The sequence below is a fragment of the Hyperoodon ampullatus genome (assembly GCF_949752795.1).
Source record: "Hyperoodon ampullatus genome assembly, chromosome: 1".
Taxonomy (NCBI): domain Eukaryota; kingdom Metazoa; phylum Chordata; class Mammalia; order Artiodactyla; family Ziphiidae; genus Hyperoodon; species Hyperoodon ampullatus.
In genome coordinates this window covers 120,428,131-120,450,091 of record NC_136914.1, presented here as the reverse complement: position 1 = coordinate 120,450,091, position 21,961 = coordinate 120,428,131, and the positions used below count along the sequence as shown (strand labels likewise).

The window sequence follows — 21,961 nt, the reverse complement described above, 5'->3', positions numbered from 1 at the left end:
CGTGCCGCAGGAGTGGGTGTGTCCAAGGCCCGGGCATCCAGAGTTGGTCTTTGGATTCACGTTTCAGCAACAGACAAGTTTCAACAACCCTTGGTATCAACAGCAGGGGCCGATTAGCAGAAGAATAACACTCCATCCCTGGCCTAGCACAAAACTGAAGACAGACGTGCTCCAACCAGGAAGAGATGCAGTTTGCTGAGAAAAATTCATGCTTGGTAGATCTCACCGTGCCCAGTGGAGCCGTTGTGGACATTTTCAATATGTTTCACTATATAGTTTGTGACTGTTATTGTACAAAATGACAACCGTCTGCTCCCCATCGGCAAGGATCCCAGACGGTCGAGCTGGAGTTCAGTGAGCCTGTTGCCTTCTGAGTGTGGCTAACACTGTGGCACTTCCATCCCTCACGTCAGCCAGACCGAGGGGCCCCTGTTCCTTTAAGGACCAGAGGAAACTAGATCACAAACGGACACGTCAGTGTGTACGTGCATCCACTTTAGACGCCGTTCATTTTGGTAGGCCCGTGGCCTTGAGCTATTTCCTGTCTTGTTTTGGGTGTTCATATTTTGTTTTCTGTTTTGTTAGACTGTGGTCTTATGCTGGTTTTGTGGCGTGTCTGCTTGACCAGGCTAAATTACATGCCCCAGAATTTCAAGTACGTGAGAAACTGGGCTGAAAGAGACTCCTAAGAGGGGGGAAGGGGAGCTGCAGGCTTTCTGTAGCGCACACACCCCTTCTCCCAGATGTTCCATCAAACACACATCTAGGGCCGTGAAGGGATGAAGACTTAAGATGAAACGGAAGTCTTTAATCACCTGACTGTTAAGTTAGGGAAATTATCCTAGGTAGGCCTTACGTAATCAGTTGGAGAGATCCTGCCCTTTGGACAACGGTTTCAGCCCGTGCCCGACGGGTCTCAGCTACTCCTGATCTTGCCATCCTGATGACCTGCCTTAACAGACTTTGGACCTGCTTAACTAGCCCCAGCAATTGCATAAGCCAATTCCTTATAGTAGATCCATGGATCCCTCTATCTATCTGTCTGTCCATCCATCTGTCTGACCAATATCCATCATCTATCTGTCTACCTATCTATCTATCCATCCTACTGGTTCTGCCTCTGGTTAAACCCTGGCTGATACAGCTGCCAACTCCTTAAGGTCAAGAACGGTGCTTTTTGTTTGTTTTTGTTTTTGAATTCACCGTAGCACATAGCACAGTGCTCTGTAAATACCTGGCACGTTGAAGAATGGCTCTTGGGTTTTGTAATGAAGTGTAGTTACTGTGTGATTTATTCATCAGATACATATCTGCTTGATAACTCTCGGAATCCATTCAATGTATCTGTATTTACTCAGCACCTGATAAAGGGAATAGTAGTGTGTGTGTGTGTGTGTGTGTGTGGTGTGTACATACATGCACACAAGATGAGAGAGAAAACCAGATTCAGCTTTGGGACCTATTCCAGACTAAAGCAGACCCCATGACTTCCTGGCTCTCTCTCAAGCTGCATTTCGTGAAGGTGACAGTAACACAGAATTGAGGTTGCTTGACCTGGTTTATTGTTATTCGTCTGATGTTCAATTTATCATTCACTCAATTTTCCAGTCATAGTGGCATAAAATGCAAACCTATCCATGCAGAAATATCCATTGAATTCAAATAAATCTTAAAATATTTGACCCACTCAGGCTATCACCTATCATTAGTCCAAAAGATACATTAGGCTATTTGCAAGTGAGGGAATTATATCACATATTTAAAAATACCAAGAGAAGATCTTGTCTGTCAGGAATGCATTTGAAGTAGTAACAGAAAGAGGCTGATGTGTTCAAAGGAGATTGAAGGAGGAAGCCTAAATTTAAGGGGAAGGCTGACAAAATGGCCAAGTAGTCATCCAATCTAATCTTGGGAGTTTGGGCACCGTGCCTGGAATGGCAGTCTGCAGGGCTGAGTGGCCTTTGACCCTACAAGAAAATACCTGGGCTGCTGGACATGCCTGCTGGACCTGGGCGCTGGGGGGAAAGTCTCTGGGTCTCATTGCCCTACATACGTAAAGGGAGGGCTGGCTTCAGTGACAGCTGACCACACACAGGGGCATTTTTCCTAGACCAGTAAGAGGATTTTGGCAGAAAGTTTTAGCCTCTTATGAACAAAGACAGTGCGCAGATCTGGGCATGGATTAACAACCATGGGAAGTTGATCCTTGATTTTTAGATCCGGTTTGACTAACTCATTAAATATCATGACGTAACTACTGGCTCCCCGTTATAAGACGCAGAGCCCAGTTAACACAGCATAATAAGCTAATTTCCTGTTATGATGTGATCTTTGAAATGAGTCTTTAATGATTATTTTTACAAAGCAGCCACGGATGTTTAGCCTATCACATTGGCCCCTGAGCCGAGCAATCCCAGACTGGGTTGATGATGGTGATGATAAGTACCATTTTGCTAGAGGACATAGTTCCTTCTACCCCAAGCAGAGATCATTTCCACAAGAAACTCTCTCGACTGCATTTAAGTGCAAAGTCTTCTTTTTGCTCCCTTCTACCTTAAGCTAGAATATCCAGAGAAGATTGTCTCCTCCATGCCACATTCCTAGCTGCATCCTCAAATCATTTCTCTCCAGAAGGTTGAGCTGCTTACCCTGGAGGCATGACCCTCCCTGTTCAGTGGGAGGTGGGTGCTCTCACCAGGAGCTGGCCTCAGCTCTGCAGCATCTCTACAGATAGTAGGGAGGGGGAGATGATTGGTGATGGGAACACCCCCATGAGATAAGATGGATCATTCATTTCTCATCCTTTTGTTCCTTTGATGGCTCTTGAAGGAATGAATGGAGGGTCGAAAGAGCAGGTGTGCCCTGGGGCTGTGGGTGCATCCTCGGCTGTCCCTAGGGAAGGACAGCACAGTGGGAGAGCCCACGGTAGAGTGAGGGCTGAGGCTTTGCCTTCCGGGGCCATTGCAGTGACCATTTCTGAAAACTAGCAGATGTCTGCAGACAAGACTAAAACGTCAAGGTGCTAATGTCACAATTCAGGGGTTGGGGAGGGAGGAAAATTGCAATAACTGCTCAGGGAGTTTAATCCATAGTGTGAAAACGGATAGCCTGTGGGCTAGACGTGACCCCGTGGACGTGTTTTGGTTTTCCCCAACAAAGTTGGGTCACACTGTGTTTTTAAAAATATTCAGTTGTGCGTCCCTATTTCAAAACAGATTTCACATAACATTTGCGAATTCCAGCTTCTCTTGAAGAATCGGGAAGCCTGGTCCCCCAGAACTGCCATTCCCACGTGCAGTAACCTACAGGCACCCCTTCCCACAGGGGCGCGCTTCAATCCCACTGTTCTCGGTTGTCTTCCCAACATGGAGCCCAAGGGCGATCCTGTGTGTCATCATACATGTTTAATATGCAAACAGATGATGCTGAAAGAACACAGCTTACGGAGCTTTTGTGAAACAAATTGGACATTTCTACCCATGATAAATAATATAAATAATGATAAATGATGTACAACTCCCATTTGTATTATCTCCCTGGCCTTGTTGGTATTGGAGTCTGTGAACCATACCTTTAATTAGTTTGAGGGACTCGAGCTGCCAGGGGAAGGGCAAGTCTCTGGGCTCACAAAACAAAGGACTTCTGGAATAAAGGAGGAGGAGGTAGGGTGACCACCTGTCCCCGTTTCCCCAGATTTGAGGGGTTTCCTGAGATGTGAAACTTTCGGTACTAAAACCAGGAAAGTTCCAAGCCAACTGGAAGGTCAGTCACTCTAGGAAGAGGCTCAGCAGAGGTGGCCCAGGGACCACCAAATAAGCCCCACCTTCCTCACAGCCTCGCCAGAGACAACCCTGGGTGGCCGCCCCTATCACTCTCTGCCAAGAAATGCTGGTTCCCCGGGGGCCCTGCGATCTCACTGGGGACTCTACACAAGGGATACGGGTGGGCCTCCTTACCTCTGTGTTCCTGGAACAGACCTAGCTGTGGGTTTCAGCTTGGGGTTCCTTTGAGAAACTCCCAAATTGTCAGTCGATGTAGTCTGCCTCGAGCTGAGAGCCTCACCCCAGCCTCTCTGTGAGATGGAGAAAAAAGGGCTGGGAGCCATCTGATGGGCACCTAGGGTCCTGGAGAGGACAGCAGCGACACAAAAGAAAGTTGTTTGGCCTGGTATTCATCTGGTTTCATTTAGATCACTCTGCTAGAATATCTCCTGAAGTCATCTCTAAGAGAAAATTACTAGTTCTCCCTGCCAGAAGAGGGTCTGTAGCATCGTCTCTTTTGAGTCCTTTTCCTCCACAGGCTGGGTGTCCCCCAGCTTCCTCCTAACCATCCCTGACCTCCCCCATCTCAGCTCGGCACAGCACGCTCCTCCCTTGAGACTCTTATCTCGTCCAGCTCCCCCTGACTTGGTCACCACCATGAGTTCTGCATCCCCTGGGGCCCCTGCATCCCCGTGACCCAGCTCTGTGTGTGCATGTGATTCAGATTTCACTGGTTTGGAATTCCTAATAATTCCATCTGGGCTGAACTGAGTTTTACTGTGGCTTCTATCTTATGAGGAAAGGTTTTCACAAAACAAATGAATACTGACAACAAAATTACAAGGATGTTTAGTTTAATAAAGAGATCGACTTGCCAAAATGCTATCCCTGCTTTGGGGTCTGGTTCTAGCCCCTTGACAGATGGAGTGTCTGGCCCACAATTTATGCCGGGCCACTTCTGTCTCCTCTTCTTAAAACCTTCCCTGGCCATCCCCTGCCCTCTCCCTCCTCTGATCCTCATGGCAGTTCTGTGCCTTCTTTACCCCACATTCGTCACTTCTCCAGCAAATTCTCTTTAGAGAGCTCTGTGAGCCGCACAGCTCTTACATCCGACGTTTTGACCTCACCCTCCTCTGGGGCCTCTGGCCACTGTTCTGACCAGTCACCAGGAGACACAGCACTGCACATGCTCTGACCAACTCCACATGGTACAGTCCCCTGTGCCTCACCTGTGCCTGTGCCCTGCATCCCCTTCCCGGTCAGTGCTGCTGCATGAGATGCTACATGACCCACCAGGTGCCCACACCTGCTCAGCCCAAAGTGTGGGAGGGTTAACACCTGTGGGGAAAGTTATGTCCCACAGGACCAGAGCCAAAGGATAATTCTTCTCTTCTGGAGCGGCTGCCCTGAAACGTGTTTATATTTACAGCCCCAGGGAACATGGTCCCACGTGACAAGCACTCAGTGGAGGTTGATGGGCCATGCATCCTGGTGTGGCTCTCCATCCTTCCCTGCCTCTCTTTCCTGCTCCCCTGGGAGTATAATGCCTAATGAAACAGTGACCTATTAGCTTTGGCCTCAGGAGGTGTTTTCTGACGAACCCAGGCTAAGACACCGTCTACCTGTCGTACTGCCCTCCCTGTCAGTTCCTACCTCCCCTGCCTTTGAGTGTCTTGGAGCCAAGCCAAGACGGAGACTTGGAGATAAGTCCCAGGGACAAGTCAGTGGGCAACAGGTGGGGTCCGGTGGCCCTTAGTTCAGGGGGAGAAATCACGAGAGCAGGGTAGAGAGCTCCAGAACTGACTGTGGTGTTAGTGATCTCTTCCAGAGGGTATTTGTTTTTGTTTTCTTTGTTGATGTTAAATGATTATCATTTTACATTGTATTGCATTGTTTTACATTGATGCCTCATTGTGTACATTTTTCATTGTTGCTGAGTAAATAGTGCACATAAATTTTATTTCCCAACATGTGCATGGTTCATGCACTTTTCTTTTTTCTACAAGAGCTTAAAAATTACAAAGCGTAGGATCCTGGGAGCATCAGCTGAGCGCCCATCTCAAGAGGCAACTCCAGCCCGCCTTACCATTCAGCTTCCTAGTTACATGAGAAAACACACCATCTTTTCTTTTCCTTAAGCCAAGAGGGCTCATGGTTTTCTAGCACCTGCAGCAGAGGGTCCTAATTGCTGCACAGAATCTGTGGCAGCGATTTGCTAGTAGTCAGTAAACTTAAAAGTAATAAAATGCTTCCCTTAAAATATTTAAAAATTTTGATTGTTCAACTAGTCTAAAAAAGGTTTTGTATTATTACTTAAAAAAACAGGAATAGAGTTACCGTATGATCCAGCAATCCCACTCCTGGGCATATATCTGGAAAAGATGAAAGCTGTAATTCGAAAAGCTACACGCACCCCAATGTTCATAGCAGCACTATTTACAGTGGCCAAGACATGGAAGCAACCTAAGTGTCCATCGACAGAAGAATGGATAAAGAAGATGTGGTACAATCTTCAATGTACAATGGATTATTACTCAGCCATAAAAAAGAATGAAATAATGTCATTTACAGCAACATGGATGGACCTAGAGATGATCATAGTAAGTAAATCAGACAGAGAAAGACAAATATCATATGATATCACTTATATGTGGAATCTAAAATATGATACAATTGAACGTATTTACAAACTAGAGAAAGATTCACAGATGTAGAAAACAAACTTATGATTACCAAAAGGGGGAGGAGAGGAGGGATAAATTAGGAGTTTGGGAGTAACAGATACACACTACTATATATAAAATAGATAAACAACAAGGACCTACTGTATGGCACAGGGAACTGTATTCAATACCTTGTAATAACTACAATGGAAAAGAGTCTAAGAAAAGAATATATATATATGTATAACTGAATCACTTTTCTGTACACCTGAAACATTGTAAATCAACTATACTTCAATAAAAACTTCCATTAAAAAAGGTTTTGTATTTTTTAATATTTCTGGAGAATGATTTGTATGGTGTGCCACGTCCGGTTGCATGTAGCAGGTCTGTAATTTAGGGACATGAGTTGTCAGCAGGCAGGGCTTGTCCCCCTCTGCCCAGGAAGCCCCCAAGCCTCAATCTCCAGCTCCGTGTCCTGACCACTCAGGAGGCACTGCTGACTTCTCGTGGGGAGACTTTAAAACGGTTCTAGGACAGTCGGGGTTCTAGACACGGGGCTCTACATGCCATCTCTGGGTGTTGGGGGCTTACCAGTCGAATGACAGCTAGAAACCGATGTTGATTTAATCCCAGGGATCCTTCTCCAAATCCACCACAGAATTTGAGAAAAGCAATAGCAGAAGCAAGAGAAGGAACAGAGGGAAGGCTGACATTCTTTCCACATGTTACATGTGAGTGTAGTCTTCCCTCACATTCCTGGTAAATGTTTTATTTATTTTTATTATTTTTTTATTCTATTTTTTGGTAAATGTTTTGAATGGCACTGAATTGTACACTTTAAAATGCTGAATTTTATGTGAATTTCACATCAATAAAAAATAATTTCCGTAATATAAAATTCATCATTTAAACAATCTTAAAGTGTACAATTCGGTGGTGTTTTAAAGCATATTCACGATGTTGTACAACCATCACCACTATCTATTTGCAGAACAATTTCATCACCTTCTGAAAAACCCCTTGCCCATTAAAAGTAGTCATTTCCCATTTTTCCCTACGTCAGCCTGCGACAACCGATAAAAAAAAGAGAGAGAGAGAGAGAGAGAGAGAGAGAGAGAATGTTTGTGCCGGTCTGAGCCTGACCCCAGGCGTGGGCTGCACAGGGTGCATCACCTCTAGGTGGCGTTCGCCCCTCTTGCCCGGGTGCGGGTCCGCTACAGCGCGGAGGACCCTCGCGCCCCTGCAGCCGGGCGGTGGGAAGCTTGAGAGGAGGCGGGCCCTGGGGTCATCAGTTTCAGTTCTGAAAATGTCACTGGAGGGGAGCTCTCAGGTGACATTGGAGCCGTCACTCCCTTATACTCTTCGCCAACTCCCATCCACAGGTTTTGTTTTATTGGGGTAAAATACAAATAACATACAATTTCCCATCCTCAGGTAAGTGGAGAGTTCCGCGGTATTCAGTACATTCACATCGTTGGGCGACCATCAGCAGCACCATCCATCCCCAGAGCCTTGTCATCTCCCCAAACTGAGATTGTCCCTATGAAACAACCTCCCAGTCCCTGGCAACCATCCTCTACTTCCTGTCTCTATGAAGTTGGCTTCTTTAGGGACCTAACCTACGCAAGAATCATACAGTATTTGTCCTTTTGTGACTGGCTTATTTCACGTAGAGTGAGGGCTTCAAGCTTCATCCATGCTGTAGCAAGTATCAGAATTTCCATCCTTTTTAAGGCTGAATAAATCACAGAATACTGAAGCTCAAAATTCTAAAAATGTTGCTCCTTTTGCTAAGAGGAAAAGCAGCTGAAAACCCGTGGGTTGTCAGCTGCGCTAAGGGCTGAGGGAGACCCTCAGCGGCCGCTGCCGAGTGACCACAGGGGGTCGCGGGGGCAGGGGGCGGGGAGGAAGCAGAACCCTCTTACTTCACCCGGGGCAGCAGCCTTCATCAATCCTGTACTGGGCTTCTGTGCAAGCTTCACTGGGGGAAGGGAATTCTGATGCTCAAAATAGCTTGAAAATCCCTGCAGTCACCCCTTTTTAATCCTCTTCCCTTCTCCCACATTCCTGCCCCCAACATTTCACTCCCCACCTAATCCTTCCTGAGTAGGTATCAAGGTTTCCACCTTATCCTGGCTCTATGAGAAGAGGCCAAGAATCCACTCCCTCCCTCCAGGTTCGCTGGCCCCAGCAGGGGTTGAGTTCAGCTCTGAGCACACATTACCACTAAAGAAATTACTGTGGGATCTGTTACTATGAGATCTGTTCACTGGACTTGAAAACTAACTTCACAGGCTGAAATGCAACTTACTCAAGGCTTTTCCCTCCGCGTCCTTATCTGGATCACTCCCACACCCGGGAAGAAAGCCAGAGGTTGTAGTGATGATAAATAGAAAGGCCACACCCTGCATTCCAAGCTCTCTGAATCGTATCCAGACTCCTGTCTTCCTTCACAGACGTTGTGGCTACAGGACAAGGCTCCTTCCATTCTTCCAAACACACCCTAAGCCTCCCCACTTTTGTTCACTTGCTAAACACCTTTTCTCCAGCTGGAAAGGGCTTCATCTCTCAGCATCCATCTGCCACCGCCTGCCTATTCTACGCATTCTGGGGTTCGCTGGTTTCCATACTGGCCTTTTGGTGCAGACTCATGGGAACTAGAACCCCTCCAACTCCCGTAGGAATGTGTGTCGTACCTGCTTTGAAACTGACGACTAGGGAAATGGAGGGTTTGGCCGGAACACCTAGATTCTGCTTGTTACTTTCCTTTATAGTCTAATTCTGACAAAACTTACTGCTGACAACTCCACCCTACTGTTCTGGGAAGTCACTGCCAGAAACTTTAATTAAAGGTCTGCCTGTCTCATATACTGGGGCTAAAGGTCTAGTGGAAGTTGACTCATCTGCCATCTTAGACCTGTTTTGTTCTAATCCATTTATGTCGTGTCCTCAGGCTATGTCATTCTTTTAAAGGTTGTGCCCTGCCCCGTCCCCTCCTGTTTCACAATGATCTAGGTCATCAATAAACTTTCATCGTCTAACTTAATTTAGCAAAACTTTAAAGTTTTAAGTTACTAAAAATCTGGGGCAACTATTTTGAAGTAGACAGGCCATGAAACATAATTACTCCTAAAGAGTTCACCTAAAAAATCTCATTTATATTTAATTTACTTATAAAAATTTCATCATACCAATTTCATTTTCTTGCTGACAAATTTTGTAACAGAGATAAGATCTTATTTGACTTCCAGTAAACCTAGGTACAATAAAAGTATTATACTTAATGCTGATGACTCTAAAGACATCTTTGTATTAACTAAACTAATAAACTTAAACTAACTTTAATACCAAAAAAGAAAAAAGAAAGTCTGCCTGTCTCAAGACCATTGTGCAATCTCAATTCCAAAGACTTAACCAAGATGGTTCATTTTGTCAATGTTTGTTTGTTTTGTTTTGTTTGTTTTGTTTTGTTTGTTTGTTTGCGGTACGCGGGCCTCTCACTGTTGTGGCCTCTCTCATTGAGGAGCACAGGCTCTGGACGCGCAAGCTCAGCGGCCATGGCTCACGGGCCCAGCCGCTCCGCGACATGTGGGATCTTCCCGGACCGGGGCATGAACCCGTGTCCCTTGCATCGGCAGGCGGACTCTCAACCACTGCGCCACCAGGGAAGCCCTCAATGTTTGTTTTTGGATGAAGTAATATGGGAGGCCTCAACTGCAGTCAAGATGGAAAACCCCCTTCATCAGGGAAATACTCCAATCCCTGGACTTGCAAGGGACTCCAGCCAGTACTTTTGTGCCCAGGGTCTGATGACCCAAAACGAATATACTGAGTGGACAGGGAGTCACAAGGCGTCACAGCATTTCCCTGCATGGAAACCTGACTGCAGCTACAGCCCATGCGCATTTCACTGCAAACTCTCTAATCTCTAATAATTATCTTGGACTCCGTTTGTCAGTGCTTCCCTTGGCCATGTCGCCTGGTAATTGCAAGCAATACCTGCATGTTTGATCTCCAGGCTGCTTAGGTAGATCTGCAGGCCATCTTTGCTGGGTGCTTTGGCGAATGGCAAGCTGCAAAGAAACTTCCTAATCATGCCTTAAGAAACCACCTGCCTTACCTCTCAGTTGGCCTCAGTCAGCCTCAGTCCAAGCCTCCCAGGTCCCCCACTGATATCTAGACTTACCTCACACTGCCCTCTTCAATCCCCCAGACCTCTGCCCTGGGCCCTGGGGAACTCAGGTGTGTCCTCAGTCAAGTCCTCTATATCTGTGACTGCTTCAGTGAAAGCGGTCTCCCTTCTTGCTTCAGCGGATACGTGGCTGCCCTTGGAGGACACTGCTTCCCCTGTAGCCCTCCCAAGTGGTGCCTCTTAGTTTTTCCCATCTCCCATGTACTTGGGCCTGGAGTAACATAAAAGCCCTCCTGGGTCTTCATTGCTACTTCCAGAGCATTGCGTCTCTGTCCTCCAGAACAAAAGCAAAGCAAACCAAACAACAAAAAAAAAATCCAGCTCCTTCAAAGAACGTGCTATCTGGTTATTCCATCAGCCACCGCTCCTCCTTTGTGCACCCAACTTGTGGCCGTGCACCCTTATTCATGAATGATTTTACACCTGGCCCACTGATTCCTGTCTGCTTCTTGACAAATTCAACATGCATGTTGGTAACTCCCCCATCCACTCCCCACCTTCACCCGCTCAGATCCGCCATCTCCTCCTACTCCCACCTCAAGGTCACGCTCTATCTTGTCATCACCAAAACGGCATCAGCTCTAAATTCTTGCTTTCCACCATCCTATTCTCTGATCACAGCCTCCCATCTTTGGGGCCCACCTGCCCTAGCTTCGCTCTCCAACACTTCTTTGCTAGGACCTCTGATCAAGGAGCCCACCACAGTCCCCCTCTCTGTCCTTGCTTTCCCCTAATATCCTCACTTCCTTCCTACTTAACTTAGATTCTATGACCTGTTATTATTACCGCAGCTCCCTTACCATTCTCTTCCCCTATCCCACTGACCAGGAAAAACCCCAAACGTAGTTAAATCCAACTCTCCACCTACTGCACACCTGCATCTGAGCAGCTGAATATAGATACAGAGAAAAGACCCAGCCATGCTGCGGGATCTTTCTTTGATATTATCACCACAGAGCTCAAGTGGGCCCTCAGCATGACCCCTGATCCTACAACACCCCACCGGCAGCGCGACCCCTCCTCTCACTGCAGCTCTATTTCATTGGGAAAGTAGAAGCTCACAGGAGATGTCTTCATCCACCCATCACCAAATCCATCTGTATCCTCTGGTCCCATCCTGTATCCTCTGGTCCCGTCTTCTCTCTTCCTCCTGTTACAACTGATCATAATGGTAAGAGGACAAAGAACTAACATTTATTGAGTGCTTACTATTCCAAGCACAGTTCTAAGTGCTTTACACCCGTTGACTCACTTAACCCTCATCACAATCCTGTGTGATGAATACATTATCATTTTTATTTCACAGATAAGGAAACAGGCACAGGAAGGGCAAAGTGTATGCGTTTTTTTTCTTTTTCTTTCTTTTTTTTTTTTTTTTTTTTTGGCCATGCCACGTGGCTTGCGGGATCTCAGTTCCCCGACCAGGGATTGAAACCATGCCACGGCCGTGAAAGCCTGGGATCCTAACCACTAGGCCACCAGGGAACCCCAAGCACTCTGTGTGTGCTTTTATTTAAGAGACCATTTGTCCCCTAAATTTATGTACTCTCACCTCCTCAAGGACAATGCTCCTAACCCTAACCCTAACCCTTAACTTTTCCCTTCCCATTGCTTCCTCTCTGCTAGATTATTCCCATTAGCATGCAAACTTGCTGAAATACCCTACATCTTAAGTAAAACTATGCCCCTGTCTTCCAGTTATTGGTACATTTCTCTGCTCCCTTGGATGGCTAGCTTCCTTTAGAAGTCCTCTTCTCTCCTGAACCTTCTCCAGTCAGACCTCCATACCCATCACTGAAGGAAACCCTCCCATCAAGACTGCCAATGACCAACATCGCCAAATCCCGTCTTTCTCACCTCTCAACAACCATTCCCTTCTAGCACCTTTAAGCCAAGGGGACCGCTTTCTCTTGGTTCTCCCACTTCTCTGGCTGCTACTTCTCAGACCCCTTTGTAGGTTCCTTCTCATCTCCCTGACCTAGAAATATTGGAGCATCTTATAGCTCTCTGTCTTTTCTTGCTACACTCGCCCTCTAGATAATCTCCGTACTGTGTTTTCCTATCAGCACCCAAAGCAGCTTCACTGTCTTTCTCAAAGATGGCTAACCAGTGCCCTTCTGCTTTCAGCTCCCTCTGTGTTGAGGAGTCACCCTGCATTTCGCTGTTTCTTCCTGAGCTGCATCCACCCGGAACTTTGCCCAGTGGCAGTCTCACCAGTGTAATAACAATGATCAAAATGAAGCAAACCTTGGACTTCGCTGGTGGCGCAGTGGTCAAGAATCCACCTGCCAGTTCAGGGACACGGGTTCGAGCCCTGGTCTGGGAAGATCCCACATGCCACAGAACAGCTAAGCCCGTGCGCTACAACTACTGAAGCCCGTGTGCCACAACTACTGAAGCCCACGTGCCTAGAACCCGTGCTCCGCAACAAGAGAAGCCACTGCAGTGAGAAGCCCACGCACCGCAACGAAGAGTAGCCCCCGCTCGCCGCAACTAGAGAAAGCCCGCGTGCAGCAACAAAGACCCAATGCAGCCAAAAATAAATACATAAATTTATTATTTTTTTAATGAAGCAAACCTTGAAGTCTGAGTCGTTCTAGAAGGCTCAGATGTCCAGGTCAACACAGAGCTCACGTTGCCTCACCAGGGGCTACATCTTGACTGTCCTCCTGTCGACCTCACCTAGTTTTTGGAGAACTGGCCCTAAATAACCAATCATTCTGGTGCTAAGACCCTGGCTTGGATTTTGGTCTGCGTTGAGGAGACTCCACAAGATAACTGGGAGGTCTGTACACTGGGGGCCCCCAAAATGGTGCCCCTCTAATCCCTGAGGAGACTCTCCTCCAATACATCCCTCATTCCAGGTCACTGCAGAATGGTTATCAGGTTGCAGACACAATTCATGTCAGCACACACCTTGGCCCAGGCACTACCCTCCGTCATAAACAGCATCGTATGGGTGGTGCACACAGCCTCCATCCCATTTTACCTCAGTAGCCACGATCCTTCACATTTCCATGGTCCTCTGAGGAGCCCCCAGATCTCCACCTCCTCGCCTTCGTTGTTTTTATGCCCATTGAGGTCACGAAGGAGGCGGTAACTCGCCCTGTTTTACAGATGGAGCTTAGACCATTGCCAGGGGTGATCTCCATTCTGTTGTCAGGCAAAGAAGAGATGTCATCTTTCTTAGACTCTCTTAGTATATGGACTGTAGGTTAGTGACAAACTGTCAGTAACGGTGGCTGTATAAACTTAGAGGAAAAATCTAAAAACCCATTGACTAGGAAGACTATTTTGGAATTAAAAACATACAATCTAATATGAGCTGGGTCTCCCAGCCAGGATGGCAGGTAGATGGCGTGCCATTTCACCTAACGTCTTCTTACTTAGCACTGAAGCCAGGTGCAGAAAAGACTCAAGTGCTCTTTAGCCTAATAATCCTGGGTTTTTATTTCACAAGGGGCAAGTTCCCATCCATGACAATGACAGAGATGTTCTTTTCCCATAGCGAAACTAGACAGTGCTCTCTCCCAGAAAGGATGAATGTTGGCCTCTGTGTGCTTCTCCTTAGATTTGGGAGGAAAGTGGCCTCCAGTCTTGCTGGTCAGGAAACAGATGCGGAAGTGGTACCTTCCCTCCAGCTTCTGGGACTCCGTTGAGCCCTCTTCCTCGCCCCTTTCCCACTGCAGGATGCACTAGGGGAAAAGGGACTCATGGGCATCAAACCAGAGGCTCCAGGCTCGAGGCGGGCACTTCAGAATCTCCTTCTCCTTCGGGAAAGAGAGGAATTTCCTGAGGGCGGGGAGGAAGGCACCAGGCTGAGGGATGGAAGAACGGAGCTGTAGAAAAAGAAAGTAGTGTTGCAGAGAGAGAGGCCTGAGAGGTGCCCTCTTTTCCAAACCTGCAGGGTGTGGGTCCCTGCTCTCCTGGGGTGCAAGGGGATGACTACATTGGACCAAGTTATAAAATCTGCTTGGAGATCTGACCATCTCTTGAGTAGAGAACGTTGAGTTCCCACCACTGTGGTGGCCAGGTATGGAGATGGGGGTGTATTGGGGAAAACAGGACTGTACCTGGGAGACTGGGAGATCCAGAGGCACCTAGGAAAAGAGGGGCAAAATCATATTCCTCTCCCAGATAAGATTCCAGGGTGCTGGGGGCTACTTCATTCCAGGGCCATATAAATGCCATCATGCAAATTTAGAAAAAGATGCCCAAAACGGGGAGGTCACAGGCTTCTGGGCCGATGACGCAGCTCTAGGAGTGGAGGGGCCGGCGGGAGCCTAACCACTCTTCCCCCTTAATGGAGCAACTTGCCACTTGTGTAACCCCCGCCTCCTGATTGCTCCCCATAAGTGACCAAGTAACCGCTAGAGTCAAAATATGAGGGACCCTGTCACAGCCTGGATGTAAGAACCTTCATTCCATTTTTGAGAGCTTCCTGCAGGCCACGCACTGAGCTAGAACTTTCCTTTCACCGCCTCCTTCAGCCCTCCCCAGAAGCTGTTGTTCACAACACCTGCTCCTCTGCAAAGGAGGCTTCTGAGGCTTCTTGAGTTGCATGGTCTACCCCAGGATCAACAGCTAGTAGCCAGCTGAGCCCCAGATCACCAGCTTCTCTCTCCGTCTCTACTCGTGTTTGGAAGGCTGGCTCCTCTGACCGAATTGATGCAAGAGGTTTTACCTGTTTTCTGTTCTTTTTACTTTATTTCACCGGTTCTCATCAAACTACCTGCAGATTCAGGTGAGGTCAGACTCCTAGGAGGTGGTGGATCCGAAAAGGTCTGCCTTCCAAGCCCGGGTTCCCCCCACAGCATCACCCCCCCGCCCCCAGTGCTGGGTTGGTCTTCTCCTGCCCAAGTCTGATGACCTTAGTGAGCACCACCCATCTGGTGTGGCCCAGGAGACAGAGCATCCCTCTTCCCCAAGATGCCTCGGGTCAGCTGTCCACTCAGGGCATCGTGGCTCCAGGGACACTGCAGACAGACCCCATCAACTTTTCTGCTTCTCAGTCAGTCTGAGTGGGAACTTGTGGTGACCGATCTCAAGCACAGCTGCTCCTTCCATATCCTCCCCAATGAAGAAATAATCATTGAGCCGTTTCATTTTATAGTCTCTCATCTTCACTCTTAAGAATCCTCTGCGGGAGCTGTATATGTTTGGCTTCTTCAAGTTCTTGTTATTCATCTGTCTGTGGAATGAACTATATCAGAAGGAGGAAATATGTATGCAGATGGGTCTGTTGAAATATATATGTGTGTAGTTTTATTCACAAATATTATCAAATTGTTGACTGTTTATGTTTATGCCACTCTTAATGAATAGTTTATATAGATAGTAAATTGGTAAAAATAATGTTATGTCTCAATAATTCCTTCCCACTGAGTAAGCAAACTGAAGAGTCTGATTGTCTTTCATGCGCCTGTCCAGATGGAAGTTAGGGACACGAGAGGCCCCTAGCAGGCGGTTCTCTCTTCCCATCTTGAGACTGTGCAGTCCCCTGCATCCTGGGCTACGTACAAAGAGTCTTGGTGGTCGCTCAGGGTAGAGCAGAGAGCTGCTGGGTGAATCCTGTGACACAGCATAGCCACCAAGGGGAAGGACACTGGGACAGAGACACCTTGTTCTTTAAAAGCTCAGATGCGTCTACATGTGTGTGCTTTCAAATTCAGATTACTGACAAAAGAAACCAAAACAACAAATGATAAACAACAAATACTCTCTCAGTCTGAGTGTGTCCCAAGTATTTGGAACGTACTTATACTAAAAAAAAAAAATTTACCCTTTACCGGAAATTCAGATTTAAGTTGATGTATTTTGTCTTAGCAACCCTACCAGGAAGGGCCTGGCCCCCCATCCCCTCACTTCCCCCCCCCATCCTCCAGCCTATAATTGAGAGATTAAGAGACATAAGATTAGAAAGAGGTGAATAAGGAAGGAATGCAGGGAACTTGATGTCTGCTTCCTAGACAGCTGAAGGTAAGGAGTTAAAGAGGGTTTGATGTTAAAGCTCCCTTAGATAAAAATAAGACTCGGAACTGAGTCAAGCTGAGTCCAGTGGACTTTCCAGCATAAAATGTGGTTCTGATTAAATCGAAGGCTGCGTCCTTAAGATGATACCAGAATTCCATTAAATGGTGATGGGAAGCCATTACATTTAGGTGAGATGTTCCCCAGTTCCCTAAGTCCTCCCTTCTTCCCGCCCTGCCTCTCTCCCTCTTCCTTCCCTCCTCTTTGTTTTCTTTGTTCTCTCTTTCTTTCCTTTTCCCACTTTCTTTCATTGAATAAGTATGTATTCGTGACCAACTCTGTGCAAAGCAAGCCCTCAAAATGTTCATATTTTCACTCTTATCCAATTGCATCTTTCTTTGAACCCTTAAAAAAAAGAGAGGATAAATAAACTTCTGTGCATCCAATGGAACCAGGGGAAGAAGCGACTAGAAACAAAGAGGCCAGTTTTGTTGACTCATGCCAACCTGGATCAAGCTATAAGCTACGGCTCGTGCAACAATCCACTGGCATTGCCAACCCAGAAAAGAGCAGTTGCAATTCGTTTTAAAAGTAAAACTCCCAAATGGGCTAAGCTGGAAACACCTCAACATAAATGAAAAGTGACAACTTGGGTCATAGAAGAGGCAAAACCCCAAAGACAGGGAAATATAGGTTGTCTCTCTAATTAATTCTTCTGCTGATACACCTTCAGAAAGAGTTTCCAGTCAACTCCCTATCATTGTTATAACCATAAAAGAATTAGAAAGTGATGTGTAGAAGGAAGACCATAAAATCTGCTTTGTTTCTCTATATTTCAAAATCTTGCTCCGAATATCGGGCAGGTCACTTCTGATACAAGGACCTTCCCATGGGACACCCAGTGACAACCCAAAAGGGCTGATTCAATACATAGTCTGCAAATATTTCTCAGCTAGCATTTAATGGGCATCTCTATCAATAAAGAGCTCTGAATTCCCAAACTATTTAAGTCCCACATTTATGACAACCTCCTCTGTAATTGCGGGTATCAGACACAGATTTTTCTTTCCATGAAGTTTGAGTTTGCTGGCTCTCCCGTTAGTACTTACACAAACGAATGTCAGCCACCCTCCCCAGGCCCATCCTTCCTGCCCTTCTTATTCTGTCAGAGAGCTGTCACCGTGGGCAGCCTCTAATTCACAGCCTGTCTCTTTCGGCTGTTTCTGAGCTTGATCTGCCTAAGCTTTGTACTTGAGCCCATCACTCTGCATGAGAGGATGTTCCTGAGAGAGGGTACATTGTCACCTTCATCCCTTTCTTCAAATGGAAATGAGTTCTGTTATGCAATCATTGGCTGACATATAATTTGTTCTTGCTGTGATCTGGTTGACAATTGTACATTAAAAGAAAGCCTTGAAGCCAACAGCACCCAAGCTGAAATCTTCCTGTTATTTCCCAAAGAGAAAGACAAAAAGCAAAATATAGCAGGAAATACTGGAGACAAATGGAAGATTTTCATTAATGTTGGATGGCCACCTCCACACTGCTGGAATTCCAAGGGCTATAATTCAGCCAGTTGTATTAAATGCTTTCCTTTTGGTCCATTTTCGTGGCCAGAGTAACTGCCACCTCTGTGTTTTGTGTGAAACTTCTCTTCAAACCAGATGTCTGCCATTTTGTTCTAGTTCATGGTGCCTTTTGGCTTGAAGATACATTGTGTGTCCAAAGGAGACCTTCAAAATGATGTGGTTGAATAACAGTTATATTGTTTTCAAGGTCCTGAGGTCAGTACTGGACATGATAACTTTGCATTCATTTACACATAACCTTTGATGAAAATCCTATTTATTTCCTGGATTAGTCATACTTACCAATAGTCAGGACGCTTCTGAAAACCACAGAATGTCTGCACGGGAAGAACGTTTAAAGATCATCTAATCTAAGTTGATTATTTTTTAGATTAGGAAACGAAAGCCCAAAAAAAAAAAAAAAAGAAACTTGGTCAAGATCATATTCCTCCCTTCTTCGTTTTCACTGAGAACTCTTATCATTAGGCACCACCTGCCTCTTTTTTTTTTTTAATTAATTAATTAATTAATTTATAGCTGTGTTGGGTCTTTGCTTCTGTGCGAAGGCTTTCTCTAGTTGTGGCAAGCGGGGCCCACTCTTCATTGTGGTGCGCGGGCCTCTCACTATCGTGGCCTCTCTTGCTGCACAGCACAGGCTCCAGACGTGCAGGCTCAGTAATTGTGGCTCATAGGCCCAGTTGCTCCGCATCATGTGGGATCTTCCCAGACCAGTGCTCGAACCCGTGTCCCCTGCATTGGCAGGCAGATTCTCAACCACTGTGCCATCAGGGAAGCCCACCACCTGCCTCTTGCTTTGAACTTCTCCCAGAGACTAGCATAGATGTTGGCTATAGTCTACTGGGTGCATATATATACTTGGAGATTAAATAGTAATAATGGCTACTATATGTTCAACATGGGCTATGCGAAGTGGTTTATTATACCATCTATTATCCTCCTAACAACTTTACAATGTCTGTAAAAAATAATGTTACGAATGAAGAAACTGTAGTTGAGAGAACTTGAAGTAACTGGCCAAAGGTCACACAAGTAATCAATCATAGAGATGGGTTTCCATTCAGCTCTTTCAGCCTCAAACATGAATGCTTCTTCCACAATATCATTCTGACTTGCAAGCAATATAGGTTTTAAAGGTGCAGTTAGAATTCTTAGGATTTCAGTAGTAGCAATCTGGTTCAATTTGTGTCTCTCCTGACAGTTATGTGATCCAGACTCAAATACAAGCTTGAAAGAGCTGAAGACTCACAGATTGTAAACAGTTTGCAACAAAGAGCATCAACAAAACAAAAAAATAAGCTTTACAAGCTTGGGGACTGAAGGATTATGAATCTTGGACAAAAATAGGATTTCATCTATACTCGCTAGTGTGAGATGAAATTTTCTATCACCAGAGTGACTTAGAATATGGAAATCAGAATTATAGGAGCTAAAAAATTCAAGGTTCTTGAAGGCTCACTGGTATCTCCTACGGGGGCACCTTGCCAAAAAAGAATGGCTTTCTGACATAAAATTCCAGGCCTCAGCGCCTGAGAGGATGAAGAGATTCTTAAAACAAGGGCATGGTTTGTCCAGTGTGGTAGGCAGAATAATGACCTCCAAAGCTGTCCATGTCTTGCAATCTGTGAATACATTAGGTTACATGGCAAAGGAGAATTAAGGTTGCAGACGGAGCTAAATTTACGAATCAGATGACCTTGCGAAGGAGAGATTATTCTGGATTATTGGGGTGAGCCCCATGAAGTCACAAGTGTCCTTATAAGTAGAAGAGGGAGGCAGAAGAGGAGAGTCAGATGTGATGCTGGAAGCAAGGTTGGAGTGAGGTTATGTGGGGACTCAATTTGCCACTGCTGGCTTTAAAGATGGAGGAAGACGCTGTGATCTAAGGAATGCAAGTAGCTTCTAGAGGCTGGAAAAGGCAAGGAAATGCATTCTCCCTTAGAGCTCCCAGAAGGAACACAGCCCTACTGAAACCTTGATTTTTTTTAGGACTTAGGACCTCCAGACTGTAAGATAATAAATTTGTGCTTTTTGAAGCTCTAAGCTGTGGTATCAATAATTTGTTACAGCAGTAATAGGAAACTAATACATCCATAAACTCTGAAGACCAGAAGGCAGTGGGATGATGTATTCAAAGTGCTATAAACAAAACTAAACAAAACTAAACTGTCAACGAAGAATCCTACATCTGGTGAAAGTATTCCTCAAGAGTGAGTGAGAAACGACGATGTCTCCAGATAAACAAAAGCTGAAGGAGTTCATTATCACTTTACCTGACTTGTAGGAAACTCTGAGGAGGTTCTAAAGGGTGAAATAATGGTCATGAGAGAGCAACTCAAAGCCGTATAAAGAAATAAAGAACTCAGTCAAGGCAAATTCCTGGGTAATTTTAAAATGCTAGTATTATTGTAACATTGGTTTGTAAAGGCACATTTTGTTTTCTACGTGATTTAAAAGATTAATATAGTTAAAGAAAAATAATTATTAATCTAAAAGCTAGGATTATTATAACTTTGGTTTATAACTCCAAATCTTGTTTTCTACAGAATTTAAGAAATGAATAGGGCTTCCCTGGTGGCGCAGTGGTTGAGCGTCCGCCTGCCGATGCAGGGGACACGGGTTCGTGCCCCGGTCCGGAAAGATCCCACATGCTGCGGAGCGGCTGGGCCCGTGAGCCATGGCCGCTGAGCCTGCGCGTCCGGAGCCTGTGCTCCGCAACGGAAGAGGCCCCAACAGTGAAAGGCCCGCGTACCGCAAAAAAAAAAAAAAAAAAAAAAAAAAAAAAAGAAATGAATAAATTTAGAAGAATTTTTAGTTTACGGTTTGTGGCACACAGTGTATAATGATGTAATTTTGTTACATCAACAACCAAAGGGAGTGGGACAGAACTGTAAAGGAGCAGAGTTTGTGTATGTCATTAAAGTTAACCTGATATTAATTCAGATTAGAGTGTTATAAGCTTAGGATGTTAAATGTATAATCTCCATGGTAACCACAAAGAAAATAGCTATAGAATATACACAGAAGGACGTGAGAGAGGAGTTTAAATGTTCACTACAAAAAAATCAACTAAAACACAGAAAGACGACAGTAATGCAGGACGTGAAGGACAAAAATGCTACAATACATATAAAAAACAAACAGAACAATACAGAATTAAGCCCCTCCTCAGTAATTACTTTACATGTGAAAAGATTGACTGCTCCAATCAAAAGACAAAGATTGGCAGAATGGATAAAAACACATAATTCAAGTATATGCTATCAAAAGAGACTCACTTAAGATCCAAGACACAAATAGTTTGAAAGTGAAAGGATGGAAAAAAGATATTTCATGCAAATAGTAACCAAAAGAGAGCAGGAGTGGTTACACTAATATCACACAAAATAGACTTTAAGTAAAAAAATTTACAAGAGACCAAGAACATTATATACTAATAAAAGGTTCAATACAGTAAGAAGGTATAACGATTATAAACATTTATGCACCTAGTAGACCATCAAAATAATTGACGCAGAAGATGACAGAATTGAAGGGAGAAATAGACAGTTCTACAGCACTAGTTGTTGGCTTCAATACTCCACCCCACTCTCAATAATGGATAGAAAAAGCAGACAGAGAAAAACAAGGAAATAGAGGACTTAACAATAAACCAGCTAGATTTCACAGACATATACCAAACACCCTACCCAAAAACAAAAGCATACACATTCATCTCAAGTGCACATGGGACAGGTTCCAGGATAGACCATATGTTAGTCCACAACTTGAGTCTCAATAGATTAA

The 21,961-nt window shown here is 45.4% G+C and overlaps 1 protein-coding gene across 2 annotated transcripts in view; it reads left to right on the top strand.

Annotated features, from left to right (window-relative positions):
• Window positions 1–21,459, top strand: part of MAP10 (microtubule associated protein 10) — a gene marked incomplete at its 5' end in the record, with an annotated part of 82,921 nt that extends 61,462 nt beyond the window's left edge. The window contains one exon of one of the 2 annotated variants that reach the window (XM_079706711.1): window positions 20,722–21,459. Of the gene's footprint in view, window positions 1–6,086; window positions 6,210–20,721 lie in introns of those variants that run through there. The other variant, XM_079706712.1, reaches the window with a different exon arrangement.
• Between the last annotated feature and the right edge of the window lie 502 nt (window positions 21,460–21,961).